Source organism: Gossypium hirsutum, chromosome D08, assembly GCF_007990345.1.
Source record: "Gossypium hirsutum isolate 1008001.06 chromosome D08, Gossypium_hirsutum_v2.1, whole genome shotgun sequence".
NCBI classification, from domain to species: domain Eukaryota; kingdom Viridiplantae; phylum Streptophyta; class Magnoliopsida; order Malvales; family Malvaceae; genus Gossypium; species Gossypium hirsutum.
Genome location: NC_053444.1, coordinates 41,606,818 through 41,618,186, shown reverse-complemented (window position 1 = coordinate 41,618,186; position 11,369 = coordinate 41,606,818).

The window sequence follows — 11,369 nt, the reverse complement described above, 5'->3', positions numbered from 1 at the left end:
TGATTCATCCATGGAAAATAAAATAAAGAAAAGGATGAAATTGGAAAGTGAAATAATAAAATATTATAAATGATAAAAAAATAAAAATATCATCATTTATATCATCTTTCCAAAATTAAAAGCATGGAAACCCTATCCATGTAAACCTAAGCTTAACCCAACTTATTTTGCTTGATTAGGTAAGTGTTCTTGCTCGTTTTTAATGTTTTTTTATATTTTCGAGATCGTAATAGCTTAATCTAGCTATCTTGAGGATTAATTTGCAAAGTTATCAAGGTACTAGGGTTTTACCATAGATGAACATAGATGAATTATGAAGTGTTATGTTAGAAAATGATAGGTTGTTGATAGATAAACAACTTTTGTAAAAGAAATTTTGATGAAATTATGATTTAGGGACTGAATTGAAAATATGTAAATTTATGGAAAAATTTTGAATTTTATGAGAAACATGGACTGTAAATTTTACATGTAAAAATCGGCTAGGCTTGGAATAAGGATTAAATTGCATGAATTCATTTTTCAAGCCTAGGGATGAAATTGTCATTAATTAAAAGTTTAGGGGCAAAACGATAAATTTTTCAAAGATGTGAATTGAATTTAAATTAACATGAATTAATGTTAAATTCATTCATATAGATTTGGATAGACCAAATTCAGAGTTAGAACGAAGAAAAGAAAAAATGTCAGATTAGTAGATTTTACGTACACGGACATTTGTCGAGGTAAGTTCGTGTAACTAAATTATGTATATTAATATGTTTGAATTGAATGTTGTGTATGTGAATTTTATAAATGTTAAATATATGAAATTGATTACATATCTGAAAAAGCCCGATAAATATTAAATCCCGTTTGAATAATGAAATTTGATGGATACAGGATTTCTCGATTGGTTGTGGTCCTGCATGTGTTGCGGACACACCACAGCTTCTACGAGCATCCCGTTATAAGCCCTCTCAAGCTTCCCATTATAGGATTCCTACGAGCATCCAGATCGATGCTGATCTTGCATGTGTTGCGGACTACGCAGCTATTTGTGAGTGTCTTGTTATATGATTGATCGGTTGTGATCCTGCATATATCGCACACAAACGCAGCTCTTTGTGAGCGTTTTGATATGGCTCGCTTGAACTTCCCGATATATGGCTACCCGAAGCTCCTGTTATAAGGTTCTTCGTGAGCTTCCCGATTAAAGGCTCTTCGTGAGCTTCCTGATTAAAAGTTCTTTTTGAACTTCATGATTATGACTCTTATGAGCTTCCTATTAAATTTCCCGGATAAGCTTCCTGATAGGCTCTTTGTGAGCTTTCCGATTAATAGCTTTTTGTGAGCTTCCTGTTATATGGCTTGAGAGAGGATTTTTTGATTATGTGCTTTAAAAAGCACTCTTGAATATAAATTGACGGATTTTTTATTTGTACACTTCGAGTGTACTACATGTGTATCCATCGATGTTTTCAATGATTCAAGGGGCAAAAGTCCTAACATGAGAAAATATGGATATGAAATTAATTATTACATGTATCTGCCTAAAATACATGAAAATGATGATACATGACATATGGAAATATGAGATGATGATATATGAACATGGAATTTGTTTGATGAATATGTTCATCCATGATTATAGAATTGTACACCTCGAGTGTACTACCCGTGTGACATTGATATTTCAAATGGTTTAATGTCCAAATTTTCGACATCCCATTTTGGTGTATATATATATGGTAAATCAATTATGGTTATAATGACATGTATAGGTCAATTGGCCAATATCGGCATATAAATGCTTTAATTGTAAGTAGCCATTGGAATGACTTGTGATGGATATGTTTGGTATGTGTTTGAAATGGTTGATTGATAGAAATTATACTGGCATATTGATGATTGAATTAAGTTAGCATATTTGATAAAATATGCATATATGTTAACTTGGTAATTTAAGTAAGTGTGTATACTTGATTATATGAGGTACTATATCATATATAGGACTTGATTTTGAGTTGGGTTAAATGACCTATAATAGCCTGTGAATGTGTTAAAGTGTTGGTGTAGGAGGATGACAAAAATGATGTGAGGAATATGGCTTGGAAAATAGCCTATTTTTGTCCACACGGGCAGAGACACAGGCGTTTGTCTTAGCCATGTGTGACACACGGCCTATCACATGAGTGTGTGACCTAGCCGTGTGTCCCCTACATCTTTAAAATTTTAAAACAAAATGACTAGGTATTTATACACGGCCTAGCACACGGACGTATGGCTTGACTGTGTGACACAAGTCAAAGAGTTACACGGCCTGAGACACGGGCGTGTCCTTTGGCCGTGTGAACCACACGGCCTGACCACACAAGCGTGTGACCCCTGCACCTAAAAAAATTGAGATTTTGTAAAAAATTCTCTAAGTATCTAGTTTAGTCCCGATTCATTTCTAATGCATGTTTTGGACCACGAGGGTTCATATAAGGGACTTTATGTTTATTTTTGACATGAATACTGTATAAAATAAATATCTATTTACTTTATCTGTATATTCTGGTAATACTTCGTAACCCTGTTTTGACAACGGATACGGGTTGAGGGTGTTAGATTTATTGGTATCAGAGCTACGGTTTACTCGGTTCTCAGGCTGAACGTACCATATGTGAAGTCTAGAAATACTTGCCATTATATAACCTGTGATAGTGTGAGATCTCACTACTCTGATGAGAACTAGTTTACTAATAGATAAAGATGCTTTCCAATCGAGCTAATTCCGATAATGTTAAAAGCGATACTCAAGTATCTGATTAAACATGTTGCTTATGATGAGTAGAGACTCATAAAGGTATGAATAAATGTTTGTAATGAACATGTTGACGATAAATGTCATGTTATACATGTGTATGTATGAAAGTCAAATTTTGAGGCTTTACAACCTCCACCCCCTCACTAGTATAGTCTTATACAATGAAATTTACAAGATTTATATTGATTAAGTTCACAAGTGTGACACCGAAGAGTTCAGTGGTTAAATGATTAATAATGTGGTTAGAATTGAGAATGGGTTAGCAAGTAAAGAGAGTTTTAGAAGAGATATCAAATTATTTTGAAGATTATTCGAGATATACAATGTTGTTATTAAGGAAGAAGTTATTCACGAGTAATCGATTTATTCAGGTATAGTATGGTATTTAAAGAACGGGTTAACCAAAATTTCTTCTGAATTGATTTCTTTAGTGATTGGAATAATGTGAATTATTGATGATTGTAGTAGTTAATGAGATAGTGTTAAAATTACAAAGATATCTTAAAGCAGCTGTTATAGTTGAGTATTTTACAGCGATCTCCTCTGGGTATTCTATATGTTCTGTTATTCTCAGAGACATATGTAATTTTTCATGATCAGATGCGATACTTATCATATAGAAATACTAGCTAATTATAACAATAGACAGAGTTATTGTAAGTCTGGTTGATTAATGAGCGGTATTGCTCTATTTTTCTTTTGTTTTCTAGCCAATTATGTTTTAGAGAAGACTTGATGATAAGATTCATATGATGCTATTTTCTACTTCTACTGGTTGAAGCTCTGAATTGAAAATATGCAATTTATATTGTCTCTATCATAGCTATTTCTAGTGCGTATGTGCAATATTACTCTTCTGGATTTTCTCTGGGATATAATCGATCTTTTTATTATTCAATGTTGTTTTTATTCTCGAAAGTTCAGTATAGCTTCACATTTTGGATTTCATTATCTCAGTTTTCTTGTCATTCTTATGGTCTAATCTTATCTAGCAAACATGGTTTATCTATGAAAGATATTCATTGGCCGAAGGTAATTACATTTATTACTGTTATGAATCCTGACTCGATCATGGGAGTTCAGTAATATGGATTTCAGATTATAGAAGTTGTATTACTACTCTGGTTGTTATTGGGACTACTTTCGGTTTTCGTCTTCTATTTGAAGAGTACTATTGATGTTGAGGTATTGTTCCATCTATATTGTTGAACTATCGGTCCTATTATGGCACTATGGTTTTTAATCTATCTGATGATCGTGGCTTCAGAATAATTCAAAGCTTCGGTGTTAATAATTGAAATAGCTTTATTATATAATTTCTTTTCAATTTTCGTGAAAGGGTTTTCTATGATAGCCACGTCAGTGATATAGTTATTACAGGAAGATGTAAGATTTGAATGGTCTAGTAAATGTCAGTAAATTTTTGACTAGATGAAAGCTTTATTGACTGAAGCACCAGTTTTGGTTCAGCCTGAATCGGGTAAGGAATTTGTGATTTACAGTGATGCATTATTGAATGGTTAGACTATGTTTTGATGCAGTAAGCCAAAGTAATATCCTATACTTCTAGACAATTAAAAACCATATGAAAAGAATTATCCGATACATGATTTAGATTTGACAACTATTGCATTTGCATTGAAAATTTGTCGACATTATCTGTTTGGTGAATAATACCATATATTTATTGGTTATAAAAGTATAGATTATTTGATGTCGCAAAAAATTTGAATTTGAGACAATGTAGATGACTTAAACTGTTGGAATATTATGATTTGACAATTGAATATCACTCGAGAAAAGCGAATGTGATTGTAGATACTCTGAGTAGAAAGTCTCTGTTTGCCTTGCGAGCCATGGATACCCGATTGTAATTGTCCGATAATGGCTCAATTTTAGCTAAGCTTAAAGCTAAACTGATGTTTCTACAATAGATCTGTGAAGCTCAGAAAAGTGATAATGAGTTACAAGTTAAACGAGTACAGTGTGAATTAACTTCTGACTTAGAATTTCAAATAGGACCTGATAATTGTCTGTTATTCCGAGGTATAGCATGTGTACCGAATGATTCAGAGCTTGTACAGAAAATTTTACATGAATGCTTACAGTGGTACTATGTTTGTTCATCCGGGGAATAATAAAATGCATAACGATTTAAAACATATGTACTGGTAGTCCGGAATGAAATGTGGTATTTCTAAAATTGTATTGAAATGTTTGATATGTTAGTAAGTTAAAGCTGAACATCAGGTACAGATACCTTCGAGACTGTTACAAACAGTGACAATACTGAAATGGAAATGGGATAAAGTTACTATGGATTTTGTATAGGGATTACCCCAATCTCTGAAAAAGAAAGATGCTATTGGGTAATCATCAATTGTTTGACAAAGTTTGCATATTTATTCCTAGTATGAATGGATTTCTCACTTAATAGATTGTCTGAATTATATGTTTCTGAGATTGTCCGATTACATGATGTGCCTGTTTTTATTATTTCTAATAGAGATTCACGGTTCATATCTTGATTTTGGAACAAATTACAAGAAGCTCTGGGTAAGCGGCTACATCTTAGTACTGCATTTCATGCTCAGATGGATGGTCAATTTGAACGTGTGATTCAGATTTTTGAAGATATACATCGGTGCTATGTTTTAGAATTCGAAGGCAATTGGAAAAGAAATAATTGTCGTTAGTTGAATTTGCATACAATAACAGTTATCAGTTAAGTATAAAATGGCACCGTACGAGGCTCTGTATGGTCGTAAATGTAGAACTCCATTGTATTAGACTGAACTCAGTGAGAAAAGATACATGGAGTTTATCTGATTCGTAAAATTGAAGAAAGGTGAAAGTGATCCGAGACAGTTTAAAAGCAGTATCTGATCTTCAGAAATTCTATGTGGATTTAAAACGAAAAGAAATAGAGTTTCAAATTAACGACAAGATATTCTTAAAAGTTTCTCCTTGGAAGAAAATTTTCTAGTTTGGTTGTAAAGGCAAATTGAGTCTTCGATATATTAGGCAGTATGAAATTATTGAAAGGATCGGACTTGTTGCGTATCAATTAGCATTACTGCCTGAATTTGACAGACTTCATAATGTTTTTCATATGTTATGTTACGACGGTATCGATCAAATTTGTCACATGTTATTTCTCCAATATATATTAAAATTCAATCTGACATGACTTATAATGAAGAACCGATCAAAATTCTGGCACTCGAAATGAAAGAACTGAGAAATAAAAAGTTAGCTTTAGTAAAAGTTTTCTGGTAATGACATGATATAAAAGAAGCTACCTGAGAACCGAAGGAAACAATGAGAAATTAATATCTGAACCTCTTTACTGGTAAGATTTTCGAGGACGAAAATTCTTAAGGGAGGAGAGTTGTAACAGCCCATTTTCGGTAAAATCGGAACAGTGGTTTTGGAACCACAAATCTAATTTCGAAAAAAAATTATTTTTATATTATTTTATGGTCTATATTATGATAGTAATGTCGTATAAAAATTTCGTAAAGAAATTTCACCGATTACATGTTTAATTGATGAAGGACCAAATTGCACAAAGTGCAAAAGTTGAGTTCTAATAGCTAAAGGGATTAAATAGCTATAGAAATTTAAATTGGAGGTCCTTATATGGTAAATAGATCATTAAAAATGCTTAGTGATTAAGGATGATGATTCATCCTTGGAAATAAAATAAAGAAAATGATGAAATTGGAAAGTAAAATAATAAAAGATGATAAATGATAAAAAATAAAAATATCATCATTTATATCATGTTTCCCAAATTAAAAGCATGGAAACCCTATCCATAGAAACCTAAGCTCAAGACAATTTATTTTGTTTGATTAGGTAAGTGTTCTTGCTTGTTTTTAATGATTTTTATATTTCCGAGGTCGTAGTAGCTTAATCTAGCTATCTTGGGGATTAATTTGTAAAGTTATCAAGGTACTAGGATTTTACCATGGATGAATATAGATGAATTATGAAGTTTTATGGTAGAAAATGATAGGTTGTTGATAGATAAATAACTTTTGTAAAGGACATTTTGAAGAAATTATGATTTAGGGATTGAATTGAAAAGATGTAAAATTTATGGAAAAGTTCTAAATTTTATGAAATACATGGGCTGTAAATTTTACATGTAAAAATCGACTAGGCTTGGAATATGGATTAAATTACATGAATTTTATTTTTCAAGCCTAGGGACGAAATCGTCATTAATTAAAAGTTTAGGGGCAAAACGATAAATTTTCCAAAGATGTGAATTGAATTGAAATGAACATGAAATAATGTTAAATTCATTCATATAGTTTTGGATAGACCAAATTCGGAATTAGAACGAGGAAAAGAGAAAACGTGAGATTAGTAGATTTTACGTACACGAACATTTGTCGAGGTAAGTTTGTGTAACTAAATTATGTATATTAATATGCTTGAATTGAATGTTGTGTAAGTGAATTGTATAAATGCTAAATATATGAAATTGATTACATATCCGACAAAGCCCGATAAATATTAAATCTCGTTTGAATAATGGAATTCGAAGGATATAGGATTTCCTGATTAGTTATGGTCCTGCTTGTGTTGCGGGCACACCACAGCTCCTATGAGTGTCCCGTTATAAGCTCTATCGAGCTTCCCGTTATATGGTTCTTACGAGCATCTAGATTGGTAGTGATCTTGCATGTGTTACGAACTACCGCAGCTTTTTGTGAGCGCCCTGTTATATGATCGGTTGTGATCCTGCATATATTGCAGACACAAATGCAGCTATTTATGAGCGTCCTGATATGGCTTACTTGAACTTGCTGATATATGGTTATCCGAAACTCTCGTTATAAGGCTCTTCGTGAGCTTCCCAATTAAAGGCTCTTCGTTTCCTAATTAAAAGTTCTTTTTGAACTTCATGATTATAACTTTTATGAGCTTCCTGTTAAATAGTCCGGATAAGCTTCCTGATAGGCTCTTTGTGAGCTTTCCGATTAATGAATTTTTGTGAGCTTCTTGTTATATGCCTTGAGAGAGGATTTCCCGATTATGTGCTTTAAAGAGCACTCTTGAATATGAATTGACGAATTTCTGATTTGTACACTTCGAGTGTACTACCTGTGTATCCATCGATGCTTTCAATGATTCAAGGGGCAAAAATCCTGACATGAGAAAATATGAACATGAAATTAATTATTACACGTATCTGTCTGAAATACATGAAAATGATGATACGTGATATATGGAAATATGAGATTATGATATATGAACATGGAATTTGTTTGATGAATATGTTCAACCATGATTATAGAATTGTACACCTTGAGTGTACTACCAGCGTGACATTGATATTTCAAATGGTTTAATGGGAAAAGTTTCGATATGAAATAATTTAAACTCGAGATGAATCATTATGAAAATGTATTTGAAATACAAGAATATGATTTGTATATGTTATATGAATACATTATGTGGATAGTATATGTACATGGAAATCTAATTATTGTTGGGCCCATACATGTTTCTTGATATTTGTATGAAATATATGACTAACAAGAGTGATAAGGATTTGTGTTAGGGCTCGTGATCAAGTTGATTGAATGTGCCTTGTATGTTTAAATTGAATTTAAATAAGTGGTAAGTTAATTACCATGTTATACGAACTTACTAAGCATTTCTTGCTTACTCTATTTTATTTTCCCCTATTCTAGAGTAGTTCGGAGGCTCGTTGGATTGAAAGCTTGGCAGAGATCACTCACACTATCCATCAGCCCATTTTGGTATATATATGTCTATGGTAAATCAATTATGGTTATAATGGCATGTATAGGTTAATTGGCCAATATCGACATATAAATGCTTTAATTGTAACTACTGATTGGTATGACTTGTGATGGATATGTTTGATATGTGTTTGAAATGTTTGATTAATAGAAATTATATTGACATATTGATGATTGAATTAAGTTAGCATATTTGAAAAAATATGTATATATGTTAACTTGGTAATTTAAGTAAGTGTGTATACTTGATTATATGAGGTATTATATCATGTATAGGACTTTATTTTGAGTTGGGTTAAATGACCTATAATAGCTTGTGAATGTGTTAAGGTGTTGGTATAGCAGGATGACAAAATGGGGTGAGAAATATGGCTTGGAAAATAGTGTATTTTTTCCACACGGGCAGAGACACGGGCGTGTGCCTCAGCCGTGTGTGACACACGACCTAGCACATAGGTGTGTGACCTGACCGTATGTCCCCTGCATCTTTAAAATTTCAAAACAGAATGCCCAGGTATTTACACACGGCCTAGCACACGGGCATTAGCTTGACCGTGTGACCCAAGTTAGAGAGTTACACGGCCTAAGACACGGGTATGTCCCTTGGCTGTGTGAACCACAAGGCCTGACCACACCGGCGTGTGACCCCTACACCTAGGAAAAATTTTGAGATTTTTCGAAAAATTCTCTGAGTATCCAGTTTAGTCTCGACTCGTTTCTAATGCATGTTTTGGACCTCGAGGGTTCATATAAGGGAATTTATGTTTGATTTTTGACATGAATACTGTATAAAATGAAATATCTATTTACTTGATCTGTATATTCTGGTAATGGTTCGTAACCCTATTCCGGCGACGAATATGGGTTAGAGGGTGTTACATTGTGTCTTCTGCACCTAGGAAAAAATTTAGAATTTTGGGAAAAATTCTCTAAGCGTTCAGTTTGGTCCTGATTTATTTCCAACACATATTTTGGGCCTCGAGGTCCCATATAAAGGTTAATATGAGTGTTTTATGATTGGTTCTTGATATGTATATTAAATGTTGTGAAATGTTCTTATATAATTCGTAAAGTTTGATAATACTTCGTAACCCTATTTCGACGACGAATAAGGGTTATGGGTGTTACATATATATTCATTTGCTTGGTTCAAATCCCTTAAAAATGTTTCCTATTCTTCATCCTCTGGATGATAAATGTCAAAGTTAAGTGACTCAATAGGAATGTCCTTCAGGTAGTTGAAGTTTACCCTTCTAAAATTAAGAGGACATGCAACCATTTGGGCATGTAGAATCAAATTTGATCTCCATTCTGGCAAAGCCTCAATAAGATTCTTTTGAATATCCTCTTAAAACTTTCTAAAAGTTTCTTCATGAGATTGGCGTAGACTCTCCAACTTTGCCTTGTGACTTTCCTCATGAGCCTTGAGTTTCTCCTCTAAGATAGACTTTTCATCGTTTAAGTGATTGACCTTCTCCTTATATTGCTCACATTCAGTCTAAGCATCTTTATATTTACCTTTCAGAGTTATAACTCGAGTATCCAATCTCCCAATTAAGTTGTTAGATTCTTAATATTTCTGGCATAATTCGACTAAGGAGTCTTCACTGCCTTTTTTAAACTTGTCAGCTTGTTGTTATAATGTCTACCGCATCCTTAAGAGCCCCACTCCAAAGACCATGTTCGATAAACAAGATTTTTGAAACTTGAGCCATGAATGATAGAGGTCACTTATTGAAATTGGATGCAAAGTAATAGGAGAAACCTTCCATTAACTGTAGAGGTAGTAAACTTAGTTGTTGTTAAAATATGAAGCTGAGAGATGTGAAAATTGACACTGACTCCAATAGATTACGCAAAAGAAAGTTTCCTCTTGAACCAATGAAGGGAGCATCTTGTGTTTGAGTAGGAGGACAATTGACTAGATTGGAGAAATTGTCTTTGTAAGATTCTCTGACAATGAAGAATAAAAAAACATGTATGGGAGAACCTGTTTGAGGGGTGGAATCTTCATTTATTAATGGAGTCTTGGGGAGAGCGAAAATTAGAGATGAGTGGGTAATTACAACAACAGGCTCCTTATTTAGCTTATATGCTTTACTAATGGAGAGCATTCACTACTTTCGGATTCTTGAGTACTCTCATCTGATCTGGCCTTTTTCTTTTTTCTCTTTGTTGATGTCTTACTTGGTGGAGCAGCAATATTTTTTCTTTAATGAGCTCACTTAAGAATCAAAGAAATGTCCATGTCCTGAGGCTGGGAGTGTGATGAAGTCCCTGCACCATCAACAGTAGAATTAGTTTGATCTGAAGTAGAATTTGTATCATGATTTGCTAAAGATTCTAATTGCGTGAGGAAAGACCACAAATGCTATAAAAATATAAATGTGGCTCCCTTTTGTGCCCTAATAAAACATGTGCTATGTTACCACCCGAATTGTACGGTCAAGCTTCAAAAGAATATGACATTTTAAGTCCGTCCAACCACTTGATGAAATCATTTGATCGCTAACCATTAGGGTTAAATTTCTACAGGCAGTATTGTAATACGTTTCTAACTTAAATAAGTTCCACCAAGTCAAGTACGCGCCCCTTATTTAACCGTTTATATTGTATCTTAGTAAGCTTGAAATTCACTAGCGGACACTGCGTATAGGTACTCTTTTTAAGAAGGGACCATCTTGTTGGGAAACTGAATCCAAACTCGAGCCTACAAATAACTCTTATAAACTTGTCTTTCTATTGATGAAGGTTTGAGATATTATTCTGAATAATAGGCTTATATCCTGAACGTG